The 19,582-nt window shown below is 41.0% G+C and overlaps 1 protein-coding gene across 8 annotated transcripts in view; it reads left to right on the top strand.

Annotated features, from left to right (window-relative positions):
- Window positions 1-19,582, top strand: part of LRCH1 (leucine rich repeats and calponin homology domain containing 1) — a 191,002-nt gene that overhangs the window by 32,634 nt on the left and 138,786 nt on the right. The window lies entirely within an intron of this gene.

Below are 19,582 nucleotides of genomic sequence, written 5' to 3'. Positions count from 1 at the left end.
CATGGCAAGCAGACTAGTCTGGGTTTTGTAGCTTGTGTTGCTGATATAGCAGAGGTGCCCATCCTTTCTTTCCCACAGTGCCGCAGAAACCCCACTGCCACCATGGGGCCTCTGAGGGTCCCTGTATCCTGTGTTTCTCTTGCTAGGGTTTTAGCTATGCCCCCGTGTGCTTTTGTCCTTTAAGATTTTGTCCCTTTGATTTCTTCTTAAGTCCTCTTGAACTTAAGCTTTTTATTTCTTAATTTTAACATGGCGTTTCAGTCTGGTGATAATTTTATAGTCAAAACCCACATGGTACCTATTTAATAATGTTTTATAAACCTCCACTTGTTATGAAAAAAAGCAGATCTTCCTGAGATGAGGCTATATGTAAAATAGGGATGGAATTCGTGCCTCATTTGGGAACTGATGGAGAAGTATATTTTGCTCTGTTATAAAAGTTCCTTCCTGGAACTGCTTCCATACAACTAAGCAATGAAAGCACAGAGAATTTGCAATTTGCTTGACTACTGAAAAGTAAAAAGAAATTTATGGGGTAATAGTGACATTGAGAAGAAGTAGTTCTTTAAGAGAACTGCATTTTTCATAGGTAACTGGAAACATTTCCAGCTTTTAAAATGAACAGATGTCTTTTTCTGTCATGATTAGTAAGGATTTGGAAATGAGTAGGAACAACTTGGTAGAGTTCCTGACATATATTTCAAAACATTTTGGATCTACTTGTTAAGTATGATGTTTTAAAAGGCGTTAGCACTTGTATTTCTGCTACTCATAAGAATACATTCAGCATTTCTGTTTTTTTTTTTTTCAGCATTTCTGTAACTTGCAGCAGTTTTGTAGAAATCAGTGTGATCTGAAATTAGTGTTCCTGAATGCGCTTTACCTACATAGGTATTGTTCACTTAAGTAATTTTCATTCTTTAGGTTACATCTCTCTCTCTTTTTGGTTGTAACTGAATTTACCGGGAATAAGAATGAACACTGTCGTTTTTTCTCCCCTAGGAATGATAAATGTAATTGCAGTACTAAGAAATCCTTTCCAGCTGAAGGAACAAACCACGAAGACTGTGGTTTAAGTCTTTGTAAATGTATTTTTCCGCCTTTTAAATCGAAACCATACATTCAGGCTTGGTTGTGCTGCACAGGTGTCCACTTTACAGTTTCCTTGACTTTGTGATCTCCAGTCCAGTCCTGGGGGAAAAATTGCCCTTTCAAATTTATTTTGACTTTTCATTTCGAGTTTTTAAACCTTAAAAACATCCTGCATCTTCCTCACCAGGATAACATGTTTATTGCCAGTCTAGCATCTAGAAATAGCTTGACTTAGAGGAGGTGCAAAGTCAATGGTCGTAAAAATAAAGAGAGGGCAAGAAAGAATGACAGACAGGGAGAGAGATCAGTGGGTATGACCACAGAGATGGCACATTTTGCTAAACTCAGCATTGTAATTGTTACCCAGGAAGGTCTGAGGAAGGGCCACACGTGGGGTCCAAGGCCACCTGTCACGTGTGTTTGGCAGTCAAGAACAGCTCCAGCAAAGGCTGAGGAGAACTTCGTTCATTTGTTTTTTCGTTTGGCCAACTTTTAGTGAATCCCTCCCTGGGCTAAGGAATAATATTACAGCTGTAACAGTAAGTGTTGGGGGTCAGGATGGGTCTTGCCGTATTTTGTTGTCATGAGCAGCTTTTCCTAACCTTTGATCTCCCCAAGCAGAAAGTGTTGTTGGATGTTCTATATAGATGTGGTTTGTCTCAGCTTCAGCAGAGGGACCGTGGCTCTCACTGGGTCTCGATTTCCTTATCAGGAAAATGAGGAGTTGACCATTAAATGACCTCAGCAGTGGCTTCCAGCTCAGACCCTTGAGATGTCGTGCGGCTTTTTGAGGCTCAAACAGCTCATGACAGATACTGGAAGCGGCTTAGAAGTCTAGACTTTTCTTTACCCATCCAAGTTGCTTGAGTTGTAAATGTTCTAACAGCAGCACCCTGCCCTGAGCATGCTGCTTGCTGAAGGTAAAGCTTCATATCTCCATTTGCCCTGATTCTAGAGAAGAGTGGAAGCATGGTCTTCAGCGCCATCTTGGTCCTTGGCTCTGTTTATGTGTCACACTTTCTTTAGTCAGTGGCAATTCCTTGAAAGGAAACTCTATCCTCAAATAGGCCCTATGCCTTCACAAGGGCCTGGTAGGTTGCATTGCATGTAGAATGTGCAGATTGTAATGCTGACTAAGTGAAAAATGTTGAGGCTTGACAACTGATTTTTGGCATTGATGAATTAAGGCAGATTAGACAGCCTTTCAGGACACTTTTGATAACCTTGCAGTATGTGAAAGACATTTTTGAAGAAGGATCAGAAGAAAATGAGGGTGTTGGAACATATTATGGGTGCCTGAGAGGAAATGTTTGACTCAAGCTAAATTTTAGGTTGTCCCTGATTTGTGAATGGGCCTCTTAATAAATGCTTTCTTTGGCAGTTCTGATTAGTTAGGAATTAACAATTGTTAGAGGAGCGCATTGTTACTATTGTTGTTTTATAGCAGACTTTTGGAGGTAAATTTCACTAATTGCCACTGGTTTTGTTGGTGAAAAGTTGAAACAACTCTACCTTAGTGTTAACATCTGTGATAATATAGACTGGAAACTATAATCTTAGCATAGGTCAGAGAGCTGTGAGAAGCAGTAAAAATACACATATCACTTCCATTATTATGCACTGTATGAAATTAATAATTTCTCTCCTTCCCCATCTCAATTGCTGAAATTAATCTTAGCATTTCCATTTCATTTTTAGTACCACCGAGTAGTTAAGAAATGGTGGGGCTATGATTCTTAGCACTATGGGGATATCTAAATATAATTTGACATGAGGAAATTAAAGGAATGTGCAAACTTGAGGCTGTATTTCTCCCTTATGGGTAAATCCAGTCGTATATCTCTGATAGAATTGTAAATGCAGAGTTATTTGCTTTTTCCGGACTGACTTACCTTGGAGTAATTAACATTTACAACATGCTGTGCAGGAAAGCGTGAAAACCAGGACCATACAATTTCGTTACCATCTGAAGTCATGACATGTTTTTTATGTACATAGTAAATCTGGGATAGATTACTGTAGGCAACTCCTACAAATCTCAGATACTGAAGGTGGTAGCAACTTTCAGAGATCAATAAGTTACTTATTAGTCTGATTAAATGTCTCTGCTAGCTACATGATAAATAATGCATAACTTAACTTGTTCATTCTTCTAAGTTGCCTTAGAGATAGATTAACTTTCTTTTCACATGTTTACGGTCTTAGCAGCATTCCCCTCACCCCCACCCCTCCCAGCTTTTTATTATAAAAATTTCAGACATAGAGAAATTGAAAGAATAGTACATTGAACATCCATGTGTGTATCTACTGCCTAGATTCCTTAGTTGTTAACATTGTCCAGCATTTGCTTTATCTGTGTGTGTGTGTGGGGGGGGGGTGCATATATACATGTATATATATACTTTTTTAATATAAATTTATTTATTTATTTTTGGCTGCGTTGGGTCTTCGTTGCTGCGCCTGGGCTTTCTCTAGTTGCATCGAGTGGAGGCCACTCTTTGTTGCGGTGTGCGGGCTTCTCCTTGCAGTGGCTTCTCTTGTTGCAGAGCACAGGCTCTAGGCGCGTGGGCTTCAGTAGTTGTGGCATGTGGGCTCAGTAGTTGTGGCTCACGGGCTCTAGAGCGCAGGCTCAGTAGTTGTGGCGCACGGGCTTAGTTGCTCCGTGGCATGTGGGATCTTCCTGGACCAGGGCTCTAACCCGTGTCCCCTGCATTGGCAGGCGGATTCTTAACCAGTGCGCCACCAGGGAAGCCCAATACATGTATATTTTTTGCTGAACAATTAGAGGCAGGCAGGGGTAGGCAGACATCATGATACTCACCCCCTACATTCTTAAATATCTATCTCCTAAAAATAAGGACATTTTCCTACATAACCACGGTAATATTTCAAAATACGAAAATTAGCCATAATCGTCTCATGATCCCTGATAGCCAGTCCATAGTCACATCCCCCCAGTTGTTTCCAGAATGTCTTCTATGATTGTTTATATTTTCCCTGAACTAAGATCCAGTCAGTGTTCATGCATTGCAGTGGTATGGCCCTAAGGGCTCGTTTATTCTAGTAATCTAGAAAAGCTCTCTCACATTTTTTTCTATGACACTGACTTTTTAAAGAGACCAGACTGCTCGCCTTGGAGAATGTTCCACCTTGAGGATGTGTCTGATGGATTGTTTCCCCTGGGGCCATTCAGTTTGCTCTCGTTCCTGTGTTTCCTACCAATTGGAAGTTAGGCACAAAGGTTGGAGGTTATTACTTCTTTTACTCTTTTTTGGGGGTGGGGGAGGAAGATTAAGAAAAAGCGAATGTTGTCTTTTCAGGGCAAGTTTCCTTAACACCCAGGCCTCTGTGCTACTGAGTAAGGTGGAGAAGAATAACGGCTTCACTGGAAGGTGATACATGTGCGTTTATAGTCTTCAGCTACTCCCAAGTGAAGTGATAAGTAAATGTGTTTATCAGTGGATGCCCTAGCTTTCAGGAGTTGATGTGTGTCAATTTTCCGCTGCCTGTGGCATTTTATTTTCTGTTAGGGCTCTGCCAGCTGTAGCCGTGGAAACACGTGGCCTGTCTTTCGCTTGCCCAGGTTAGGCAAAGTTCCTTCCTGCATGGACATTATGATTGGCTCTATGGCCTTAAAATGTCAAGTAAGTCTACTTCTTTTTGTGTGCCCTGCAACTTAGACTAAACTTTGCTATAAATGGCAAAGTTACTGAGTTGCTGTGGCTCCGTGCCAAATGCTGGAAATAATTTTAGGATCTAAAAACACAGTTTTCATATGAAAATATTTATTTTACGGGCCGTTGATAAGCACGTTTGTGTGCTATTCATTTTCATAATGAATTAGTTCCTTTTTTTTTTTTTCAGCTGTAAGAATGAACCTTCATTAATATCTAATTTGTCGGAATGGAAATGATTCCAGTAGGATTATTATGACTTCGTTGTGACTCCCTTCTGGAAAGGCATAATGAAATGGATACTTTAATCAAATTCGAAGAAAGAGAAACATTACTCTGAATGTGCACTTGATGAGTAGGAAAGGCGGCTGTCAGCATTCACTTCTAAGTATCGTTTTCTCAGCTAGAGCTCCAGGCTACCCACCAGGTTCCTGAAGGCAATTAAACAGAGAGTCAGGATTTTGGAGAGCTCTCAGTTTCCCAAACCTAATTAAATTCGAGTTCTTAGATCTGGAAGGGGCCGGAGAAAACCAGTAGGTCAAGACCCTTGCCTTTAGGCCAGTAAGATATTCATCCCTGTTCCCAGGTAAGAATTTGAATGCAAATGTGCTTTGAAAAAATGAAGGAGCACAGCGAACTGGAGCCTGTGTTGTCTTCTTGTATTGCACTTTTCCTTCCCTAATAATAGTTTTATTTTCCATTCAATTCATTTGGTTAATATCAAGGAAAATAATATTTACAATTTGAGAAATTAGAGGACTTCAGTCATCTGTTTGCAACTTAAGACTTTGTCGTGGAGTCCTTCTTGTGCTTTGGAATGGAACTGGGTGAAAAACGTCCCTGGTTTTCAAGGCCTCCCCAGCGTCACGAAGTATTTGAATCAAAAATAGAATCTTGTTTTAAAACAGTCAGAATAGGCAAAATTCCCACCCAGCTGTGCTGTCTGCGGCTCAGTCCTTATTTTGAATGTAGCACTGCAATGCTGAGGCCCCTCAAAGTTTTCTGTGACTGGTGTGAACCGCTGGATAGATTTTTAAAGTGTTATCATCTCATCAAAGCCTCACATAAATAGAGAATGAGGGTCTCCTGGTTTTGGATTGCTGATTCTGTTTCAGCGTGAGCCACGGCTCAGAGGCAGCAGTTTTTGGGAGATTGCATCCCCAGTTAATCACTTATGGACCTTGAAAATGTAATGCCTGCGATGTGTCCCAGTGATACATGGCACTGTGTCATTCCATCCTTTTCGCTTCTGTATTTGCCTTTTCCAATTCAGAATAGGCAGGGCAAGGGAAGGAAGAACTTTATTACTTGCTCACAAGGTGCTGTGATGCCGTGTGGACGTGAAGATTCCCTATGACAGTCATTACAGGACTTTGGAGTCACAGTGATCTGAATAATTTATTTAATCCTCGATGTCTCACTTTCTTATCTATAAAACGAGATTAAATTGCTAGAGTATATCAAGCACTTAGCAAGTATGTTACAACTGGTACTTAGCATGAGGGTCCACTTACATTTCTGCCAGTTTTATTATTCAAAACCACTCATTTGATCACATCATTCCTCTTCCCAATCCCTGGTCTTAGAGCTGAAGAACATTTGGTGATTCCCTACTGCGTTTGGGCTAAAATCCAGACTCCTTGGTGTGCCCTGTGAGGCCCCCTGTGATCTGGCCCTGTCCTACCTTTCTAGACTCAGACTTCCCTTCCTGCTTGCATTGGACCTGCTGTCTTGCCGAACACACTGCTGGATTTCTGGCTTCCGTAAGTTTGTGTCTTTCCTCTGCCTAAAGCTCCCTCATCACCTGAGTTCTCGCGCCCTCAGCCGCCTGCCCTGCCCCCTCCAGTCTCCACCTGCTCAAATCCCCTTGTACCTTCTGAGACTTGCACCCCCAAAGAGTCTTTCTTGTTTCCTTCCAAACTGGAAATAATGTCATCCTCCTCTGACTTGCTAACTCTATATTTGTAGCTCTCTTAAAACCCTAAGAAAGTTTATTTACAATTCATTAAAAATATTAAACAATGTTCAGGACTTCCATTTACATAATATGAAAGTTTATCAATGTATTTGCAAACATTTTCAGTGAGAATTGAAACAAATGTTTGTTTTTCCTTAGGAGTTTATTTTATTTCATTTACTTATAGTTTTTTGTCTTCCTAAGACCTGAATTTGATTAGACAAATGTAGTTAATTGGAACACGCCATTCTTCAGACATTTCTGGGAATCCCAGTACTTGGTAGCTGATTAGGTCATGCTGCAAAATACAAAGGCAGAATGAAAAATCTACCCAGAGAGTCACTGAATCTTAGAGCTAGGAGAAACCAAAGTGACTTTTGTGAATCATCCCTGTGATCTGAATCAAGCATAATCTCAGGTAAGTGAGGTGATGTTCTGAATAACTTTGTTCTGTGGGTTGATACGAATGGCTAGTTTTCCTAGTGCTGCCTCATGAATCAGTGGTCACACCTGTGCATTTGCAGTGCGCCCTTAATCCCGCTGCCCTGCCAGGGACACGACCCAGGTGGGGACCATCCTGTAACCGGTGAGGCCCTGAGGCGAGGCCGGTGCTCCCACTAGATCAAGTCTAGGGAGCATGGGATTGCCCTGTGGACCCATATTTCACTCCCCATCCCTATCAGCGTCTTCTCCTGCCCTTCTGAAATTTAAACTCACCTTGCTCTGATTTTATACTTGTTTATTGTGGTAGTTTTGGTTCAGCTGGCTCACAATAATGATAGAGAAAAACCACTGCATTTTTTGTTAGGTATTTTTATCATCTATCATTGCCCATACAGGCATACCTCGTTTTATTGCTTTTGATTTATTGCATTTTGCAGATATTGCTTTTTTTTTTTTTTTTTTTTTTTAACAAATGGAAGGTTTGTGGCAACCCTGCATCAAGCAGATCTATCAGTGCTGTTTTTCCAACAGTATTTGCTCACTTCGTGTCTTTGTGTCACATTTTGGTAATTCCAAACTTTTTCATTCTTATTATATTTATTATGGTGATCAGTGATCTTTGATATCACTATTGGAAAAAGATTATGACTTGCTGAAGGCTCAGGTGACGGTTATCATTTTTTAGCAATAAATTATTTTTAAGGTAGGTACATTTCTTAGACATAAAGCTATTGCATGCTTAATAGACTACAGAATAGCATAAACATAACTTTTATATGCACTGGGAAAACAAAAAAATTGTGTGACTCGCTTTATTGTGATATTTGCTTTTTTGCGGTGGTCTGGAATTGAACCCTCAATATCTCCTCAAGGTATGCCTGTATAAGGCTAATTTTAATTTGATATGGTAAAATGTAGAGATATCGTTATGAATTAAGTATTATAACTTCAAATGGTGCAGAATTTGGAATGCTAAAGTCATCGTCATCATCACCATCATCATCAGTCATCAAGGGAGTAACACACATATAGCATTTACTACGTGACAGGAACAGTTTTAAGTGCTTTACATATTTGGTTTACCCGTTTAATTCTCATAATAATCCTATGAGGTTGTGGCTATTAGTATCCTCACTGAAGCACAGAGAGTTTAAGTAACTTGGCCAACATCACACAGCCAGTAAGTGGCAGGGTTGTGATTTAAACCCAGGCAGTGTGACTCCAGGAGACAAGTCAAGACATTCATTGTCTTTACTTTCTTACTTATAGTCTTACTGTTTGGCACTGGACTCCTTCATTTCAGGGAAAAAAAGTGGAAAATCCATATTTAACAATTAAGCAAACTAAGCATAGACTGCAGTAAATTTCCAAGCTGACAGGGGATTGTTGAAAAAGTATATTTGTTGTAAAGCAATTATACTCCAATAAAGATGTTAAAAAAAAAAAGTATATTTGTGGATGCGGTTTTTAAGAATGTCACCATAGGACAGATGTGGGACCCTTGTTATCTGACGAGTGCTACTCGCCCAGAGAAAAATTTAACGAGGGGATCCTTACAGAATAACAAGTGATTTTTTTTTTAATCCCCCTGGAAAAGTAAAGACCCTTTGGTTTAAAGCCACTATCATGCTCTCTCCTTGAGGTGTAGAGATGCTTAGGGCCATGGGACAGGTCCCAGCTACTCTGGCACTTTGGTGGAAGGAGAGCTGGCTTCCAGCTGAGTTTTACAGGAGAATTTAATATTTGAAGTTTCTCAAGTTGACTAAATTAGCACATATGACTTCATAAGTGACTGCTTCACTTAGCTTTTGATGCATAATAAAACCACCAAATTATGTGGCTGCAAATTCTGAAGTGACACTCACCCCTACTTTCAAGTCTGTGCCTTCTAGAAATAAAACATCTCAGTCTGAAACGTGTAAGACTGTAATAAGATCAAATAACGAGAGTGTCATTTCGGAAAACCTGATTGCCTCCAGGCTATCAGGAAAGTCTCATAACAGATTTTATCTGACTCCCATTCACGCTGTTTTCAGTATTGCTGCATTAACTTCCTCTAATTTTTCAGGCTTTGGGTCTTCTCCCTACCTTATTCTCAGTTTACAGTCTTTATTTAATTACCATCTTCATGACAATCATTTTTAGGTTTGCTTTTCCTCCTAGGTCACTGTAGGTTTAATTTTATACCCTTCCTGGTCTTTCCTAGTTGGTTCTCTCATTCCCCGCAGACTCCATGAGAACGATATTCCCTCATGGCACACGGGGGGAATGAACGTAACAGTGGGTTCCACGTTTTCTTCTCTGGGGAGCTAAGAGGGTGACTAGGCCTGGTGCAACTGTTAGGAGAAGCCATAGTTTTCCCGATTGTGCCCCCTGTAAAACTGCCCCTAATCATGTAATACGCTCACTCCGTCGCGACAGACCTGCTGTGTGTCTCCATCCCACTTCTGGATTCTGTTCCAGGTTGTGTGTCTGCCTCCACACGGCACACTCAGAATGTGTAGGAAGCAACTGTGATCTGCTTTTAGATTCGCGTCAGCGTTTTCACTTAGGATGCGTGATGGATGTAAAATAACCTTTGTTGCTCTCTGAGGTTTATTACTGACATCTGTTCTGCCTGAACCATCTCCAGCTGGCGCTGAAACCACATCTGCACTTTAAACTTCCACCTACCTTTTTGCTTTAAATGTATTTTTAGATTTCGTTTGTTTTTAATGGTGAACTCAGGAGAGAAAGACGGGTTCCAGCAATGACTCAGGGTGGGTTCCTATGTCCTAATTCTACATTTCTGGAGTGTTTGCACCTGACAGGAATTGACTCAAGGAAACAGAAAGAACAGGAAAGGCCCTAGGCGCATACTGGTTGTCCCAGACACGGAATTTTGCTGGTGACTGGCAAAATCGGCCATGTGAAAACTAAACCATGGCTCAACATTTTTTCTTTGAATATTTTATGAAGGAAAGGGGATGTTAAAGGTGGGAAAGTAATTAAGAACAACAAACATATCTTTAAACGTAGCAAATCATAACTTTAATGCTCAAAAGCTTTTTTAGTTGTGATGTCAAAAAGGCTTTAAACAACTTTAGAAAAGACTCTAAAAACCAACATAACTTCTCCATGGTGTTTGTCAAGTTGTTGGCTGTTAGAAACATGATGTCAATTTCTCCTTCTGGACTTTATATGAGAATTCATCTTCTCCTGCCCAGTGATTTATTAGATTCCACAGGAATAGAATGGATAGAGGTGAATTTTGTTTGAAAACAAGGCTTTAAAAAAGTAACCGGTTTCGAGACTTTTAAAAAGCAGAAGTTTTGGAGAGCAGTGCTTCCTATTTTAGTATGACTGGAAAGAGGGCGAGCTGAGAACTGGACGGTGGTGATGGGGGAGGGAGCTGAGACACAATTAAAGGTTTCCTTTCCAAAGAACATCTTGAGTGCTTATTGCTCTCATTCCAGCAGAGTGTTGGGTTGGTGAATTTTGAACTTTCCCTGCAGCTCTGAAGAAATACTGTGACCCTAATGAACTCCCAGGGCACCTGGGACCTGTCTTATGCCCCTAAACATTTTCTGCCTCAGAGAGGCAGCATGATTTGGTGCAGTCTGCTACAGTGATGATAAATCAGAGTCTTTCCTTCTCAGAGAGATGAAAATCATTTGTTATTTTGCAAGGACCCCATATTAGTTGCATTATGTCTGTCGCGTGTTTCCATTTTTGTGATGGGAGACACTTGGTGAGGCCATGGATAGTAAATAGGAAAAAAATGGGCATCTTTTAATCTTGAATTTTATCTTAAGCATATGTATGGAAATGAAATATTCGGAAGAACAGAGATATCTTTGTTAGAGTGTGAAAGAATGCCAGCAAATTCTAACTTGAAGTTACATTCAGATGAGACTTTAAAGGCATGAATAGACAAAGGGAATGATTTTGAGGAAGTGCCTTCTGGAGATGATGGGAAATCCCGTTGTGGGTAGACAGGCGGCTGGTGATTGGATCCAAGTCCCTCAGACATGGTGGTGGTAGATGCTGGTAGTCAGACTACTAGGTCCATAGTGATTGGCGCTTTGCCCAGTGCCTGCTGGCCTGCTGAATTTGGGGGAGGGAGGGAGCATTTCAGCCATCTCCGGCAGGCAGTCACTTGTGTGCCAGTATATGCAGCTCAGAACACCTGAATTTTCAAATGGTTTTTAAAAGGGCCACCACTAATAGGTTGAATAGACTTCGTATTTATTACTCGAAGGTTAAGTCTAGGAAAGGTCCCTAGTTGGCTAATAGGTGGATCCTCATTATTCAAGAATCCTATATTTTTGAATTCTCCTGCTTGCTGAGATTTATTTATTGCCTCCCCATTAGTACCCCTGGTGCTCTTGTGCTCATTTGCAGACGTGTAGATGGGCAAAACATTGGAGTCGCTGGGGGCAATGCTCTGCTTTCTTGTTTCAGCTCTCACTCTAAACAAGCATCCTTTTTGCTGTTGTACCACACTTCTTGCATTTCTGTGCTTTCCAGTGGCGCTGTCACTGTTTAAGTGCCCCCAAGCGTAGTACTGAAGTGCAGTCTGTGTTTCCAAGTGCAAGAAGGCTGTGATGTGCCTTTTGGAGAAAATATGTAAGTTAGGCAAGCTTCGTTCAGGCATGAGTTATAGTGCTGTTGGCCGTGAGTGCAGTGGTAAGGAGTGAGCATCATTATCAGCTAAGATGCTGTTAAACAGAAACACACGTAAAACAAGGTCAGTTGACTAGAATGTGGGGACCAGACGTACTCAGGGAACCTAACCCTGTTATTTCCTCCAGCAGCGATGGTTCAGTATTTGCTAATTCAGTGTTCGAGGTGACTTTCTAGAACGGAACGACCACACATAAGGAGGATCAGCTATACGTAGGAGTTTCTTTCCTTCTCCCCCACCTGTTTCCTCTAGACTTTTTACGACAGTAGTTAGATCATAAACCACGTGACCTCACCAACAGCACCCAAAGTTCTGGGAACCTCTGGAAGGTTCTTGATACCATTTTATAGTTGGTCCATCACTGCAAGTGTGGCTCTATGTTAGTGTGCTGGTCCGGAACCACAGATATGGTAAAATGACAAAAGAATTCAAAATTCACAGTTTTTGAGGCAGTTTCAAAGTAAGTCAGTGCATACATAGTACACTCTCTCCTCCACAGGTTCCAGAAACACCGCTATTTCTTTATATGTAAAATGGCCTCTTTTGAGCGTCTCTGGGGTGGTTTCCTCTGGCCTTCTTGCAGCCAGGGTGCTCCAGTCCAGTGTACAATCAGAGTAAAAATAGGCAACACAGGAACTTGCCTGTCTGGGGGAAAGAGAAGGTTGCAGACTTTTAGAAGCTTTTGCATCTGAATAGATGATATGCTACAGGCTCTAAAAAATCCAATTTCAGGATGAAATTTTACAGGATAAAAAAAATCCAATTTCAGAAAATTCAAGGGAAAAAGTTGTCTGCCTTTTTAGAGTCCCTATGACTTTTTTTTTTTTTTTGCAGTTTCACACCCCATCCCTGCCCCTGAAAGAAAAAAAAGAAAGGACACGAACAAAACAGCCCTGTTCTGTGTTTTGAGGAAATGCTTTTGTGAGGCTATTTGGTTAGACAATGAATTAAAGATTCAGAACTTCCTGGATGGGCTTTTTGGAAGGGAAATGTGTGTGACTGCAAAACCGGGGGTTCAGCTTCCACAGAACACTTGAAAAGTTGTTCTTTACATCCAGAATCACGGGGAACACTGTGGTGCACAAATCCCCAGAGCTAATTTGCATGTATATATGTATATATATATGTATATATTGGCTACATATATTAGCTATATATTTTTTTAATTGTGGTAAAATACATAAAAGTTTACCAGCTTAACCATTTTTAAGTATACAGTTCAGCAGTGTTAAGTTTATTCATGTTGTCGTGCAACCAGTCTCCAGAATTTTTCTTTTCATCTTGCAAAACTGAAACTCTCTAACCATGAAATACTAACTCTCCCTTCTCGCCACCCCTCAGACCTTAGAAATCACCATCTACTTTCTGTCTCTATGAATTTAACTACTCTACATATCTCACATAAGTGGAATCATATAGTATTTGTCCCTTTGTGACTGGCTTATTTCATGTAACACAATGCCTTCAGGGTTCATCCAAGTTGTAGCGTGTGTCAGAATTTCCTTCCTTTTTAAGACTGAATAATATTCCCTTAGCTATGTACACTACATTTCGTTAATCTGTTCATCTGTTGATGGACGCTTGGGTTGCTTCCACTTTTGGCTCTTGTGAATAAGACTGCTATGAATATGAGTGTACAAATATCCGTTTGAGTCCCTGCTTTCAATTCTTTGGATATACACCCAGAAATAGAATAGCTGGATCATATAATAATTCTATTTCTGGGTATATACTTGGATATATACCCAGAAATAGAATTGCTGGATCATATAATAATTCTATAATAATTAGAATAATAATTCTATTTTTTGAGGAACTGCCATACTGTTTTCCATAGTGGCTGTGCCATTTTACACTCCTACCAGTAGTGCTCAAGGGTTCCAGTTTCTCCATATCCTTGTCAACACTTGTTATTTCTTTTTTCCATAGGCATTTCCCTACTAATCAGTGATGTTGAGCATCTTTTCATGTGTTTGTTTGGCCACTTGTATATTTTCTTTAGAGAAATGTCTAAGTTCTTTGCCCATTTTTTAATCAGATGGTTTGTTGTTTTTATTGTTGAGTTGTAGTTTTTTTTTTTTTGTATATATATTCTGGATATTAACCCCTTATCGGATATATAATTTTAAAATATCTTCTCTCATTCCCTGGGTTGCCTTTTCATTCTGTTGCTAGTATCCTTTGATGTAGAAAAGTTTTTGGTTTTGGTGAAGTACAATCTATCTGTTTTTTTTCGTTTCCTGTGCTTTTGGTGTCATATTCAAGAAATTATTGCCAAATCCAATGTCATGAAGATTTTCCCCTATGTAGGTTACAAATAAACCTGATAGAACCAGTTTACCTTGTATTACCTTAGAACTGTGTCTGATGCCTAGTAGATGCTCAATGAACTTTTTTTTTTAACATCTTTATTGGAGTATAATTGCTTTACAGTGGTGTGTTTCTGCTTTATAACAAAGTGAATCAGCTATACATATACATTTATCCCCATATCTCCTCCCTCTTGTGTCTCCCTCCCACCCTCCCTATCCCACCCCTCTAGGTGGTCACAAAGCACTGAACTGATCTGCTTGTGCTATGCGGCTGCTTCCCACTAGCTATCTGTTTTACATTTGGTAGTGTATATAAGTCCATGCCACTCTCTCACTTCGTCCCAGCTTACCCTTCCCACTCCCCATGTCCTCAAGTCCATTCTCCACGTCTGCGTCTGAACTTTTGTTAAACGATTGAATCAGTGACCGTGATGTCAGTTGAGCTGTTACTTGTCATGGAGATACATATTGAGGTTAGAAAAGATTTAGGGTAAATTTTTATTAACTCCTTAGCTATTTCAAAAACATAAAAATGTTCACTTTAAATATTCAAAGGTAAACGTTTAATATATTTAAAAGAGAATTTGGGTAAATGTATCCCAACATTAAATGTGTTAGTTATGTTAAATGTGTTAGTTATATTAAATATTAAATGTGTTAGTGGTTTAAAACAAATGATCCCGTTCTGTTTTCCCACACCAGGCCACTGCCCATGTGACATTTATCTCTGTGGCGATCCCAGCGGCCACCTTCGTGCTTTCTTAGTATGCATTGTCTACTCGGCCAGGCTTTTATATGTAGAAACATAAACATTTTTATTCTAGTAATATCTTTATGGTTTGGGAATGTGGCTTCCTTTCTTTTAAAACTTGATGAGGTTTTTTTTTTTTTTTTTTTTTTTTTTATAAAGTTATTTATTTATTCATTGGCTGTGTTGGTTCTTCCCGCTGCGCGTGGGCTTTTCTCTAGTTGCAGAGAGCGGGGGCCACTCTTTGTTGCGGTGCGCGGGCTTCTCACCGCGGTGGCCTCTCTTGCTGCAGAGCACGGACTCGAGGCACACAGGCTTCAATAGCTGCGGCACGTGGGCTCAGTAGTTGTGGCGCACGGGCTTAGTTGCTCCACAGCACGTGGGATCCTCCCGGACCAGGGCTCGAACCCGTGTCCCCTGCGTTGGCAGGCGAATTCTTAACCACTGCGCCACCAAGGAAGCCCCTTGATGAGGTTTGTGTGTGTGTGTGTGCGTGTGTGTGTGTGTGTGTGTGCCTTCTAAACACCTGCATTTGAAATCTTTCAGGTGTTTTGCATAGTTTTCTCAGATAGTTGAATTCCATTGAGCCAAGAGTAATAAAGTAGAGGGTCCAGACAGTGAACTCTATGGTCAGCCCTTCCAAGGAAGTATTTATTTTTATTCATTTTTGTTTGCCTTTTCTTGGGTCCCTTTTGCTACTATTACTCAGAATTGAGTTTTCCACTGAGCCTAAGACAGCAGGCTTTTAAAATCATTTTACATCCTGACCCGTTTCACACACAACTGAACCTGAAGTATTCGTTGCAGTGCATACAGGTCTTTCTAAGGATATGTGTTTCCATGGCTTTGCATAAAATGCCAATCACTGAATTGATTCATTTTGTCGTACAGTTTGACAGATACCAAGTACTGGCATCGTAAACCTTTGTTATTCATATTCTACGACAACAGCCAGTCTTTCTGCTGGTGACTGATTGCCTGTTGCCATGGGATGCTGTCAGCCCTTTAAAGCAATATGATTGTAGATGTCATGCCAGCTCTGGCTGTACATTCCGTTTCACCTGTGCAGGAGCTGCTCCACAGGAGGTGGGACTCTCAGAGCAGATTGAACGTTCCATAGAAACAGCTTTATACTTGGGGGCGGGGGCAGTGTTCACAGAGGAAGACTCGGCAGGAAGGAAATCACATGTCAGCCCACTCTGGACCTCAAAAGCGTAGTTCATGGCCACTTGGAATAGCATGCATCACCTGCGATCAGCTGTGATCACCTACGATCGTTTACCTCATGGGTGCTTTGAGCAGAGGGGTTGTGTCTGGTTTCTCTATTAATAATCCTTAGCACGACGCCTCGTGGAGAAGATACATCAGCCTTGGGTCTGGTAGAGTGTTTTCATTCTCCATCTTCTTTTCTCCAGTGCTTTTTCTTCCTCCCTGCAGAAACAGAATTACATATAGGAAGAGACAGTATGGAATGACCTGGGGGGGGTGACTTGCTTGGGAGGTGGAGACTGCTTGTATGTGAAAGTTTATGTTTGAGGCAGATTGGGGCAAAAGACTCTTTAAGTTAAGGAAAAGTAAGATTACAAAAAATTTCAAATGCCATAGTGAATACAGAAGAATGATTATTAATTATCTCATTGGTCATAGGTAAATAGAGGCTTTAAAAATGTTAACTGACTTGTCCCCTAAGGTTCATTCAGTGTCCTCTTGCAATCTGAATTTTCTTATCGAATCCTTTTAAATCCAGATGGGGCTTGGATCTATATGTATCACAAAACCCATAATGAATTAAGTCTTAGGTTAATAAGGCTAATTGGATTTCTATAGCCATGTTCAGGTGGCCCACTACCCAGCACCTGTCAAGCCCAGCCCTGTTGAGTTCCTTTTCACCCTGTGAAGACCCGGTAGGACCAATGTGCTTTTTGTGGCTGGGCCGTGGAGTGGCAGGTCTCCCGGCAAGGTCACCAGTGCCTGGGACATTAGGGACATAAGCTAGGCTCGCATCATGGCGTCAGCACTGCACCTAACTCTTGGAATCCAGCTATGAGTCCGAGTTTTCATCTACGGTACTCTCTTTTTTACTGGGAGGAAAGAGTCTGTTTGAGAAACCCGAGAATTAATAGCTGGTGTGTCGTAGTTGGGTTTGTAGGCTGGATGTCTTGTGTCTACCGATTTGCACCACTGTCATAAATTAGAGATCATGGATCCAGCTATGGTTTAATGGTGACCGCGCTGGATGTGGATTCAGAAGATCAGAATTTGTGTCTGGTTTCTTTCTGTTCTAGCTGTGTAGCCTTGAGGAAGTCACTTAACCTCTCCATACCTTAAAGGTGTCAGGAAGATGAAACGTGACTAGGTATAGCTGACCCTGAGGAATTTTGGGTTCAAATTGAATAGAGCCTGTATTTTGGACGTGGGAGCTTCTTTGGAGATGATCTAGCTTCAGTGTGTAACTGGGAGTCAGAGAAATTGAAGTGTGTTTCCTCTGTTTACTGTGTCAGTGGTAGTGTCATGATTACCACCCAGAACACGTGTCATTTAATCTGGGACAGGGTGTCCACTCAAGGTTAAGAGCATGGGTTTTGGATGGGTCTCCCGAGGATCTGAATTACTCACCTGCAGTTTACTGTGTCTGTAGCCTTAGACAAGCTACTTAACTTCTTGAACTTAGTCTTCCTGTGAGATTAAATAGGAATAAAAATACTTTATTTTTAACTCATAGGAGTGTGATGAAGATTGAATGAGATAAATTTATGCAAAACTCTTAGCACTATGGCTGTACCCAGAAAGCACTCAGCATCATTATTTCTTTTTTTTTTTTTTTAATCAATTTATTTATTTATTTATTTATTTTTGGCTGTGTTGGGTCTTCGTTTCTGTGCGAGGGCTTCCTCTAGTTGCGGCAAGCGGGGGCCACTCTTCATCGCGGTGCGCGGGCCTCTCACTATCGCGGCCTCTCTTGTTGCGGAGCACAGGCTCCAGACGCGCAGGCTCAGTAGTTGTGGCTCACGGGCCTAATTGCTCCGCGGCATGTGGGATCCTCCCAGACCAGGGCTCGAACCCGTGTCCCCTGCATTAGCAGGCAGATTCTCAGCCACTGCGCCACCAGGGAAGCCCCCATTATTATTTCTTAATCAAAGGGCATTGCTATTGATCCCCCAACATGCCTCTTTGGACACCAGGCTGAAATTCTGCATGGTCAGAAGGTTGATTATTGGTGGTCACTTGGTTATTGATAGTCATTGCTCAGTACTTTAAAAAAATAATAAGTAAATTTAAATACATTTAAATACACTCATATCTTGCTGAATAAATGGCTTTATTTTTATAACAGAATGTCTGCATTCTATGCAGACATCTTTGGCTCCATCTTTTAAATAATTTTGTACCTCTTGCACTTTCCATGATCCAGGAGGGAGGAGGCACCTCTTTTTTATTATATGCATCAAACAGAGATGTGGACGATCTCCAGATGACTTCTTTTTGGCCTGGCTTTGTATTTTGAACATGGGTGTGTCTGACCACTCAGGGAGGAAATAAAGCCGCACCGCAGAGATCTGAGGTGCTGGGAAACCATCCAGTTTCCTCCTCCTGACCCTGACTCAGGTCTCTCTTAAATCTTCTGTCAGCCCCATTCTCTTTCTATCAGCTGCCCTCCTTACATAACCCAAATGGGTTGTTTCTAAGGCTGGGATCCGCAGAGGTGTTCTGTGTTTAACGAGAATTTCGGGGGTTGGTTCATATGTGTCACCAAAGCGAGTAATGTAAGTGGAAAGTGCTGAATGCTAACACTGAATGCCATCAACAGATTTGAAAATTATATCTACCATAGGCAACTTAGTCAATTGTCTTAGAAAACTTTTTAAGTATTGGTGAATTTTCAGCATTTAAAAACACTGTCTAATCTACCCTCAGCTTTTTAATCAGATGATTTAATATTCAAAGTACTCTGAAAAGAGGTTCTGCAGACTCCAGTGCCTTGTTTGTTTCAAATAATGATAGTAAACCCTTTAATTTCAATGAGATTCAGATTTTGGTGGGGGCAGGTACAGTGATCATGTCTAAAATCATTTGACGTTGCTACTGTTGAATTTTTTATAACCAACTCATTGATTCCCCCCCGCCTCCCCATTTGTTTCGCTGGCAGGAACTAATTTTTCTTCTCGTATTGTAGATTACCATAGAGGAGTAGTGAAAGAACTGGGGGAGGGGTTGCCAGATTTAGCAAATAAAAGTTTAGGACAACAATTGCATTCGAATTCCATATAAACAATGAATGTTTCTAGTGTAAGTATGTCCCATGCAAGAGTTAAATTCAAATTTCAGATAAACAAGGAAACATGTTTTTAGTATAAGTATGTCCCATGCAACATTTGGGACATACTTATACTGAAAAAATTGTTGGTCGTTTATCTGAAATTCAAATCTAACTGGGAGTCCCTTATTTTATCTGACAGCCCTAACTGGGGTAGGGAGCGGTGGGGAGGGCCCTGAGTGTGACAGGAGGAGAGGGCTCTGAAACACAGCAGGTTCTTGTGGCTGCCGGAGATGGCTGCGGTGTGGTAGCTTTACTCGCTGAGTCTGCGGTCCTGGGTCCTCTCCTGTAGTCAGAATAGGATGTAGGGGATGGCTCGAGGTGATAGGATAGCTTCATTCTGAAGGAACACATTAAGGTTACTTCATGATAGT

The sequence above is a fragment of the Balaenoptera musculus genome, chromosome 18 (assembly GCF_009873245.2).
Source record: "Balaenoptera musculus isolate JJ_BM4_2016_0621 chromosome 18, mBalMus1.pri.v3, whole genome shotgun sequence".
NCBI classification, from domain to species: Eukaryota; Metazoa; Chordata; class Mammalia; order Artiodactyla; family Balaenopteridae; genus Balaenoptera; species Balaenoptera musculus.
Note: the sequence above shows the minus strand (reverse complement) of the source record. Positions and strands in the feature narration are given on the sequence as shown.